The sequence below is a fragment of the Vombatus ursinus genome, unplaced genomic scaffold (assembly GCF_900497805.2).
Source record: "Vombatus ursinus unplaced genomic scaffold, bare-nosed wombat genome assembly UNPS02004533.1, whole genome shotgun sequence".
Taxonomy (NCBI): Eukaryota; Metazoa; Chordata; class Mammalia; order Diprotodontia; family Vombatidae; genus Vombatus; species Vombatus ursinus.
Genome location: NW_020944311.1, coordinates 1,708,261 through 1,719,667, shown reverse-complemented (window position 1 = coordinate 1,719,667; position 11,407 = coordinate 1,708,261).

Genomic DNA, 11,407 nt, shown 5'->3' with positions numbered 1-11,407 from the left:
TTGTCACTCTCACTGGCTTTAAATTCTTTTCTGGTTCTAAGGTGGAAGGTTAGGAATTTGGTATGTTACATGCTCTTGGCAAGAGGTAACCTGGGTCTCCCTTCTCTCACAAAACAAAGGCATCTTAGTGCTATATTGGTCTTCCTGGCCCTCACCACTGCTAGATTTTGCCCCTCCTAAGAAGTTTTACCCCAGGAACCTTCTGGCGACTCAACCATAGCTTTGGCATGGGTGCTACCTGAATGGGGCAGAACACTGTCAATTCCTGTAGATTTAGAGCCAACAGTTGTGCTCTTCCCTCCCCTCCCCCCCTTTATTCTTTCCCTATGCCAGCTAAGGATGTCCCACGTCTTATCACAGAACCTTAGAAGGGACCTCAGTGGTCCTTGCATACTGTCCCCTAAGCAACATACCTTCAAGTGTCCAGCCTTTGCTTCAACACCTGAGTGCCAGGATGGGCCAGATCTCATTATTGGGAAGTTTTTCCTGACATCGAGTCTAATCTAGCTGTTTGTAAGCCCCACCCATTACATCCAGTTCTGCCCTCTGGGACCATATGGGAACAATGTAAGCAACATTCTGTCCCAGTCGTCCTCTGCTGCTGTTTCAGCATCTGTTTTTTGACTATCCAAGGGATGTATCTCTGTCTCAGGCCCTTTTCTCTTTTTACACTTGCTTGATGATCTCCTATGGGCCCCCATGGCTTTAATTTTACTTTCTGGGATGATGACTCCCAGATGAACATATCTAGGCCTGATCTCTCTCCTGATCTCTCATGCTATATCTCCAACTGCTTTGTCTTCCTAAGTTCCTGCCTCTACAGAAGGCACAGTCATTCAGGTTCCCCTTCTGTCATCCTACTATCTATCAGTAGCCAAGTTTTGTCAGTTCTGCCCCATATCATCTCTCATCTATTGTCTTCTCTGTACTCACATGGCCACCACCCTGGTTCAGACCTTCATCACCTCAGCTGGGCCATGGTAATAGGCTACTCATTGGTTTCTCTGCTTCCAGTCTCTCGCCTCTCCAAACCATCTTGGTATCTCTAAACCACAGGGATCTGAGCACATCACTCCCCTGCTCAGGAAGCTCTGATGACTTCCTGTTACCTCTAGGATAAAATACAAACTGCTCTGTTTGACAGGAGGCCCTACCCAGCCCGCCCTTCTGGGCTTATTACACATTCTTCTCCTTTACCTCCAATATTCCAGCTAAACTGGCCCCCCAAGTCTACAGTGCTCTTCTTCCTGTCCCCCAGTTCCCTTAAGCACCAGATTGTACATGTGGCTTTTCCTGATTCCCCACAGTGACAGTTGTTAGTATTTCCTGCCAAATTACTTGGTGCTTACTTTATATATTTTCAAGCAACAAGCATTTATTGAGTGCCAGCCACTGTCCTAGGTGCTGAGGGGAACCAAGTCTAAAGGGAAATAGCCTTTGACCTTGAGGAGTTTACAGTGCAGCCCAGGAGAAACAACACATAACTATACAAGTTATGTACAAAATAGAGCAGGACTTCCTGCCCAGATGGCTGCCTGAACAAAAGGCAGGCTGCCCAGCTTCTCCCATACCTACTCCAGCCAAGCCCTGAAGCTCATATCAGACCAAATAATGAACAATAAATCCAATGAGAAACTATAGTAATTATGTCTTCTACCCCAGAATGGCACTGAAAATAAGCCAGAAGTCCAAGACAATAGGAAAGGGGATCCCCCCAGGAAAGCAAGTGCCAACCAGCCAGAGGCAGGACATGTGTGGCCTGCAAGCTTCAGTGTCCTGAGGCAGCAAGAGTGGAGGGAGGGCTCCCTTGAGGAAGCTCCAGACTCCAGACTTCGAAAGCCCTGGGCAATAGCAGTGGGAAGCGACCAGCTTGGTGCTGATCAGAGCTGTGGTGCAGTGCTCAGACCTGGATAGTCCAGGCCCAAGGGCTCCTGAGATGCCAGAGAGGGTCCTGAACACCCAGTGCTCTCAACCTCCAAGATCCAGAAGGACCTAACCTCAGTAAGTGGGGGGTCATCTCAAGAACCCAGAGGACCGAGAGCAAGACCAAGCAAGCTGAACCACCCCATCCCAAAGTACAGTAAGAGGCAAAGGCCTGCCCTGGCACAAAGGCCCGATTCAGAAACTAAAGCTAGAGAGATGAGGAAATCACAGAAAACGCCAACCAATCTAAAAATGATTGCAGATCTAAAGAGAGAGCCTGTAACAACTGCAAGCAAAGACTGAAAGGCCCAAATAGACTTTACACAAGGACCACATGAATGCCTAAAAGAAATGAAACTAGAAATAAAAAAATGAAAAACATTGGAAGGAGAGTATCTTAGAGAAAGTGGTAAACCAAGAAATGGAATTCCCTCCCAAACTAGAAAAGACCAAGCATAAGTTAATGACTCCATGAGACAGTAAGAGATATCAGAATAAAATCCAAAGTTTGGAAAAAAATGGAAGATATGATATTAAAAACTGGTCTGGAAAACAGGAAAAATTTAAAAATCATTGTACTCCCTGAAAACCATATTTTTAAAAAAAAAAATCTTAAATGAGAACTACCCAGATCTGTTAGAACCAGAGGGAAAATTGAAGAAGGAGGAAAGAAGATAGGTATCTATTAAGTGCCTACTGTGTGCTAAGCACTGTGTAAATATTATCTCATTTGATCCTCACAACAATCCTGGGAGGTAGGTGCAATTTACTGAGGCAGACAGAGGTTAAGTGAATTGCCTAGGGTCACGCAGCTAGTAAGTGTCTGAGACTGGATTTGAATTCATATTATCCCAATTCCAGGCTTAGTGCTCTATCCACCTTAGTGCCACCTAGCTGCCACTAAGAATGCCAAGATCACCTCCTGAAATGAACCCCAAAAGGAAAAGTTCCAGGAATATCATAGCCAAAATCCAGACTTCCTGTGTCAAAGAAAAAATACTGCAAGCATCCATAAAGAAGCAGTTCAAATATCAAGCAATAATTGTGTAGTATTGGTACTAATTGTTCTGTAACAGTTTGATAGAATTCTCCTATGAATTCATCAGGACTAGGAGTTGTCCTCCCCCTCCCAAACCTTTGGTAGTTCCTTTACAGCTAGTTTTATTTCCATGTCTGAGATCGGATTACTTAAAATATCTTCAATTAGTTTGGATAATTTGTATTTGTGAAGATATTCCCCTGTTTCTTTAGTGTTCTCAATCTTGTTAGCATATAGCTGGGCATAGTGGGTTCTGATTATTCTTTTGATTTTTTCTGGTTTTGTTGTCATTTCATCCTGCTTTTCTGCTGTTTTGTTAATTTGATTTTCTGTTGTTTTCTTTTTAATAAGGTTGGCTAAAGGTTCATCAATTTCATTAGTCTTTTCAAGGAACCAGCTTTTAATTTTATTTGTCATTTCCATCATTTTTTTTATTTGCTTCTTGTTTATTTCTCTTCTTTGGTGCTTACTTTGGATTTGTATATTTGTCGGCTTTCTAATTTTTAATGTATATTTGTTCATTAATCCTCTCTTTTTCTATTTTGTGAATGTGTGTTTGTAGGGATATGATTTTCCCCCTGAGGACTGCTTTAGCTGCATCCCAGAAATTTTGGTATGTTGTTTAATCGTTATCATTTTCTTTCACATAATTATTTCTATGATTTCTTTGACCCGTTCATTATTTAGGATTTCATTATAAGTCTCCATTTGGTCTGTGTTTTTTTATTTGTGCTCACTGAACTGATTAGTATCTTATTGTGTATATAGTCTACAAGAGATATGTTTACTATTTCTGTCTTTTTACATTTGTTTGCAATTTCTCTGTGCCCTAATACATGGTTGATTTTGTAAAAACAAAGTTTCATGTGGTACTGAAATTTTTAATTTTAGCATTTCTATAGCACTTTAATGTTTGCAAAACACCATATATGTTATTTCATTTTATCCTCACAACCCTGTGGGGTAGGTGTTATTATTATCCCTATTTTACAGATGAGGAAATTGAGGCTGATAGGTTAAGCAACTTGCCCAGGGACACACAGTAAATATGTGAGGCAAGATTTGAACTCACATATTCCTGACTTAAACACTATCCCGCTGTGCCACCATTTAGAAGATGCCATAAGTCTTTAAGCTCTAGTATCTCCATCACTTTGTTTAATTCTTTTTTTCTTTTGTTTTGCTTTCTGTTAGATTTATATAAAATTGAGAGAGACATTGAAATCTCCTGCCACTGTTATATTACTTATATCTTCTTGTAATTCATTTACTTTTTCCTTTATGAATTTAAATGCTAAGGCATTTGAAACATATAAGTTCAATATATAGATCATTAGTTCATTGTCTTTGGTTCCTTTAAACATAATAGAGTTTCCTTGTTTGTCCCTTTTTATGTTGTGAATATTTATTTTTGCTTTGTCTGATAGCATGATTACAACTCCTGCTTTTTTGGATTCACATAATATATAACTACATTTTTTCAGCCTCTCATTTTTGTTCTGTGTATGCTTTTTTTTTAATGTTTCTTATAGGCAACAGAGTTTTGTTTTTATATTCATTCTGTCACTCTATTCCATTTTATTGGATTGTTTAATCTATTCACATTTAAAATGATAAGAGTTAGGTTCATATTTTCTTCCAGTTGTCTCTAATGTTTTTTTTTTAATTAGCATTTTCCCCGTCTTCCTCTGTAAACACAGTCTCTTCCATTATTTTAGCTTAATCTACTCTAAGGCAACCCTCCCACTGGCTCTCTTGACTCCCACATACTTTTAAGCATCCCCTTACCCCTCATCATTTATTTCCTCTACACTTATTTTTATAATTGTTTAACTTATTAGTTCTTTTTTCTTTCTTCCTTTTATTTTTAATTTAATTTAATTATTTAATTCTTCCTCTCTTTTTTTCTGCCTCTTAAGTAGTCAAGTTACTGTATCCCCTGTCCTCTCCTGTTCTGAGGGTTTTAAGAGAGGAAAGAAAAGAAATAGTTAAAAAAAACACATTAGTGTAGAAAGGAGGAGGAACGAGTGGAAATTGCTATTTCTCATAACTGAGGGTCATGAGAAGGGTATTTAAACATGGAAGAAGAGATGGGGGGAGCAAGCATCAGATGAACCTTACTCTTGTCTGAAATGGACCAAGAAGGGCTGAACACACACACACACACACTCACACACACACACACACACACACACACACACACTCACATACACACACTCACACACACACACACACACACAGAGTTTGGAGCAGAAATGAATTCGATTTAACAGGGAAATGAATGAATGAATGGTAATAGGCAAGGGGTGGTGGTTAAGAAGGAGTCTTATACCTGGGAGGGAATAGTCAGAAGCAAAACAAACTTCCTAATCCCAAAGAAGGGATTAAAAAGAGAAAAGAGAAAGAAAAGGAAAAGTATTAGAATCTAAAGGGATGCCTTAGATTGACTCTTAGACGACAGGAGAGTGGTTAAACAAATAGTGGTACATGAATATAATGGGATATTATTGCACAGTAGAAATGATTAAAGAGATGATGTCAGAGAATCCTGGGTGATATGAATTGACATGGGAAAGTAAGCAGAACCAGGAGAACAATTTGTGCAAGGATAGCAACATGGCAAAGAAAAACAAATGTGAAAGACTTAAGAACTCTAATCAATGCAACAACCAACCTTGTCTGCACAGGCCCTCTGATGAAGCATATTCCCAATCTCCTGACATAGAAGTGACAGACTGGCGGGCAAAAAGACATGCATTGTTTGGCCATGGTCACTGTGTGGATTCATTTTGCTTGACTATGTTATTTGTTACAAGGGTTTTTTTCCCCCCCTCTTGGTTAATTTGTCTGGGGGGAGTTGCAGGGAAGGAACTTAGCAATAGTGATGCCTCCCCCCCCCCCAAAAAAGGTCATTGAAACTTTTTTAAAAATGCACAGAAGAAAACAGAAAGAGGTTCAGAAGGGAGTACAGATGAGCAGGACAGTTTTGAAAGTCATATGTAGAATTTACTTGCTTTTTTTAAAAAGAAAAGCAAATGGCATGAAATGGAAATTCATGGTTTCATGTTGAATCCGCGTTTTGTGTTTTGCTGTGTGTGTGAAAATGCTCTTTTTGGTGCTTCAGAATAAAAAATAAATTTGAAAAACTAGAGGCAGAATAATTGTCGGGGAAAGGCAGTAGCAGCTGAAGGGAATAGGAAAGGATGGGGTGCGTGAGCTGAGGCTGGAAGCCAGAGGGTGGAGGGAAGAAGGAGAGGGTAAACAAGCTAGACTTGGGGGACAAAGGCCAGAGGAGGCATGGAGTGAGTCTGGTAAGGTAGGTTGGGGCCAGGTCATAAAGGACATTTGTTGCTAAGCAGAGGAGCTTGTATTTGTACTTAGAGGTAATAGGGAGTAGATTAGTGACATGGTCAGACCTATCTATGCTTTAGGGAAAGCATTTTCAAAGGTGTGTGAAGAATGGATAGGAATGAGGAGAGATAGGAGGCAGAGAGACCTATTAGGAGGTGTGTTGCACATTTCTATGTATTATAGGATGTATGCTGCAGCCAGCTTGAATTTGCTCATGAGAGCCAATTGTTAAATTTTCAGTATGAGCTTGTACATCTTAGAAATTGGCAAAGGCTACAAATCAGGGCTTGATTTATTGTTTTGTTGCTTGTATAGATTTAATAAAGTGATAGAGACAATATTAATAATGCAGATTAAACTTAAAAGTGTCGTGAGTACATTTTTTTGAGAGCCAGTTGTTAAATATTTACCAGCAAACCCCTGCTACAAAAACTCTTTGAGGTCAGGGACTGTTTCAATTTTTTTTCTTTGTCTCTCTGTCCCCTAGAGTAGTACCTGGCATTGAGTTTGCTTTTAATAAATGCTTGTTGAATTTAATTCAATTCTCCAGAATCGAGACTGATGATCGTCATTACTCAGCATTCAGCCTTCTTTTAGAGGTTGTTTTTATTAATGTTACCCTAGTTATCATTGATGTTATTTGGAGGTTTTGCTTACTTTACTGAAGCAGAACAAGTCCCCTCACTATTCCACGAGACATCCCTTCAAGTCACCCCAAAGGCCTCTCTTTTCAGAACGAAACAGCCCAGAGTCATGTGACATCGACTCAAGGCCCTTCCCCACCCTGTTTTCCCTGCTCTGGATGTTCCCCAGCTTCTCAGTGTCCTTATAAAAGGTGCTCTCTAGAATGAACATAGCTAATTCTAGATGTAATTTGCTCAATGTAGGATCCAGTGGGATTATCACCTCCCAATCCTGGATACTGTGCTTCACATGGACCCTAAGCTTGTATTTATTTCTTCAGACTGCCATATCCTGGTGGGGAGGGGGGAGGGGAAGAGAAGGAAACAAGCATTTTTATAGCCCCTACTATGTGCCAGACACTGTGCTAAGTGCTTTTTACAAATATCTTATTTGATCCTCACAACAACCCTGCAAGGTAAGTGCTATTATTAACTCCATTTTATAGTTAGGGAAACTGAGGCAAACAGAGTGACTTGCCCAGGGTCACACAGCTAGGAAGTGTCTGAGGCCAGATTTGAACTCAGGTCCTCCTGATTCTAGGCTCAGCACTCTAGCCACTGTGCCACTAGCTGCCTCCAAGTCAACATTGTTGACTCATATTAAGGACATCGATAAGCTGGAGAGTTTCCAGAGGAGGGTAACCAGCATGGGAAGGAGTCTTGAGTCCATGACATATGAGGATCAGTTGAAGGAACTGGGCATGTTTTCATTGGGGACAGGATTACTGTGTTCAAGTATTTGAAGGATTGTCAAGTGGAAGAGGCTTGATCTGTCTGACCCTGAGGGCAGGACCAGTTGCAGAGAGGCCTAACATTGAGGGATTTCTACCCCACCCCCAGGTCTTGAAGTGCACAGGTCAGATGACCATTTGTTGGGTATCTTCTAATGGGGATTCCTTTCTGTATGGACCACTGAGGTACCTTTTGGCTCTCAAATTCTGTGATTTTGTGATATGAGCCTTAGAATCCACTATACCTCTCAAATCTTCTTCAAAATGTCATCTGGCCACTCCTTCCCCATCTTGTACTTGTGAAGCTGACTTTTTGAACCCAAGTTCACTTTACATTTATCCCTATTGAATTGAATCTAATTAGGTTCAGCCCAATGTTCTGGCCTGTCATGATCTTGACTCTTATTTACCCTTCCCAGCTTTCTGTCATTTGTGAATCTGACAAGCATGCCAAGTCATTGATAAAAATGTTAAATAGGACAGGGCTACCCATAGATTCCTGGGACACTCTACTTGAACTCTCTTTCCAAGTCGACCATTGAACCTTTAATAACTATCCTTTGGGCCATCCAACCAGTTTCAAAGCTATCTTATTGTATAGTTATCTAGCCCATGTCTCTATCAGATGTTTCACTAAAACCCACATTCCCTTGATTTACCATTTTTGTAACCATGTCAAAAAAGGCAGCAAAGTTAGTCTAGTATGTCCTGTATGTGATGAGGTCAGCCTGGCCAGCCAAGGACTAATGGTCAGGAGTGGAATTGAAATTGCAGATGGGAATCCAGTAACCCCCACCGACTGCCTTGTCCCTAGAGGTCTTCATGCAAAAGCTGGATGGCTACTTGGAGGGCGTGTTGAGGTGGGACTTCTTTTGGGGGTGTGAGTTCAGACTCAGTGGCCTCAAAGGCCCCGTCTAGCTGCTTCCCATGCTTTCCTCTGTTCTCTGCTCTTAGAACACAAGGTCGTTAGCTTTGGGAGAGCATCACTTGTCCATCCAGGCATGCAGTTTGTAAAACAGTTCAGCCAGCACGTTCATTGGCTCATAGGATCTTTGACTTGGACATGAAAGAAAGTTTAGAAATCACTAGGTCCAAGGCCCTCATTCAATAGATGAGGAAACTGAGACCAAGAGATGAAAATTATTTGCCCAAGGTCACAGACAAGTAGGCAGAGCCAGACCTTGAACCCAGGACCTCTAACTCCAAATCCAGCACTCATGCCTCTCTACCTAGACAATACCACTTCTGCCCACCCCTCTTTGGGGTATTAAACATCATAAGAGAACAACTAATACAGCCTTAGGCCTCATGAGAATGAAAAGAGCACCCCCACCACATCTGACCAATCCTAAAAGTTCCCTGGCACCCTTCCCCCTCACCTCAATCATTTCCTCCCCTCTACCATCAGTCACTCCACCCATTCCATGGGAACAAAGTGATAACTACTGCAGAAAAGTCATCCAGCCATTGCAGTAACAGTCGATGGAAGGAGGACAGTGACCTGCTCACTTCTTATAGTGGAAAGAGTTTGCTGCTTTCCTTTGTCTCGGTCGGGTTTCAGGAAGATAAGCTGGGGTTGGTTGTTTTATGGGTCATTGACCTGGGATCAGAATCAACAGAAGGACAGGGAGAAGTTATCCTCTATAGCTTGGAACGCACGGCCACGTCGTGCTTTGGTTTCCAGCAATCACTCTTGCAAACATCTCGCGTCCAGAGGATGCCGTTCTTTACTATTCATTCTAGAGAGCTTTTTGTAGAGCTGAGAAGAATGGGGCTATCTTGAGAATTCATGTATGTTTCATGTGAGACATGACATACTGTAATCTCTGAAGAACTGAAAACAAACACCCCCTCCCTCCAGAATGCAGTGGAGAGGAGAGCAGACTGCGACTTGTTCTGAACAAAGGATGATGTCATCAAAGAAAAGATGAAAAATGTAGGTTAGCTCCATGATGACAGTGAGGAATAATTGATGGGGTCACCCACTCCCTCCACTGGTAACCCCTCACTGGACCCTACTATTCCCCGTCTACCCTCGCTGCTTCCATTTCCTTTCCTCTCACTGTCTTCTGAACCTTCTGCAATCTGTTTTCTGACCTCATCACTCTACTGCAGCTGCCCTCTCCAAAGTCTTATTCACCAAATCTGATTGTGTCTTTTCAGTTGTCATCCTTCTTGACTTCTCTGCAGCACTGAACACTCTCTCTTTCCTTGGTCTTTGTGACACTGCTTTCTTGGCTATCTTCCTTCCTGTCTGACCACTCACTGGTCTCCTTTGCTGACCTGTTGTCCAGATCACGCCCTTTGACTGTGGATATTCCTTAAGGTTCTGTCCCAGGACGGTTTCTCTTTTCTGCCTACACTCTGCTCATCGGCTCCCGTGGGTTTAATTATCATCTTTATGTAGATGACTCCAAGATCTCTAAATCTAGCCCCAGTCTCCTGAGTTCCATGCGTATATCACCAACTTCCTATTCTATCAGACATTTCACCCAGGGTGTTCTGCATGTTATCCCAAACTCAGCATTTCCCAACAACCCACCCGCACTTCACCCTCTTCCCAAACCAGCACCTCTTCCGACCTTTCCGATCTTGGTCAAGGACACCATCATACTTCCAGTTACCTAGCTGTGTGACCTCAGGGTCAGCCTCAACTCCTTCCTCTCACCACTCATATCCAGTCTGTTGCCAAATATTGTTACTTTGACCTTCCCTCCATATCTCATACATGTTCCCTTCTCTCCACAGAACTACGGCCCTAGTTTGATCCTCATCACTTCTCATTCAGACTAGAGCAATAGCCCTCTAATGGTTCTCATTGATCCGAGTGTCTCTTCCCTCCAATCCATCCTCCTCTCGGCTGCTATTTTTAACCTGGTGCTGCCTTTCTTTCGAGCCTTTTTACATCTCACTCTCTTCCATGTGCTCTATAGTCTAGTCAAACTGACCTTGCTGTTTCCTCTGCACCATTGTTCTGGCTGCCCCGAATGCACAGCATGCTCTCTCTTCCTCCTCCTGTTTCTGAGGAGGAGCTCAGCTCAAGCATTGCCTTCTCCAGGAGGCTTTTCCTGGTCTCCCTCCATGTTAGTGCTTTCTTCTCCAAGTTACTGTTTTGCATTTCTCTATATATGTGCACGTTGTCTCTTTCATTTGAGTGTAAGTTCCTTGAGGGCAGAAGCTACTCTTGGTTTTGTCTGCTTGGGGCTGCTAGCTGGCACAATGGATAGAGTGGTAGACTTGGAGTCAGCAAGACCTGACTTTGAGTTCAAGTATCGCCTCAAACACTTACTAGTCATGTCACTTTGGACAAGTTGTTTAACCTCCCTTACCCTCAGTTTCCTCATCTGTAACATGGGGGGATAATAATGACACCTGCCTCCAAGGATGGTTGTGAGGATCAAATAAGTAACAAAGTGCAATGTAAATGCTCACTATGGTTGTTATTTGGGGTTTATATCTCCAGCACAGTGCCTGTCACTTAGCAGGTGCATAATCAATTCTGATTGACCAACTGGTATCCTTGAGATGTTAAGAGAAAGAGAGTCTCCAGCATGTTGGATGGAGTCCCTATCTCAGCCTCCTAGGGGTTCATGGATAAGTTGCCATCTCCATCATTGAAGGGAGATCCAGATCCATTGGAGTGGAACAAGGTTGGGGTGGGGGGAGGCAGGCAGTGGGTG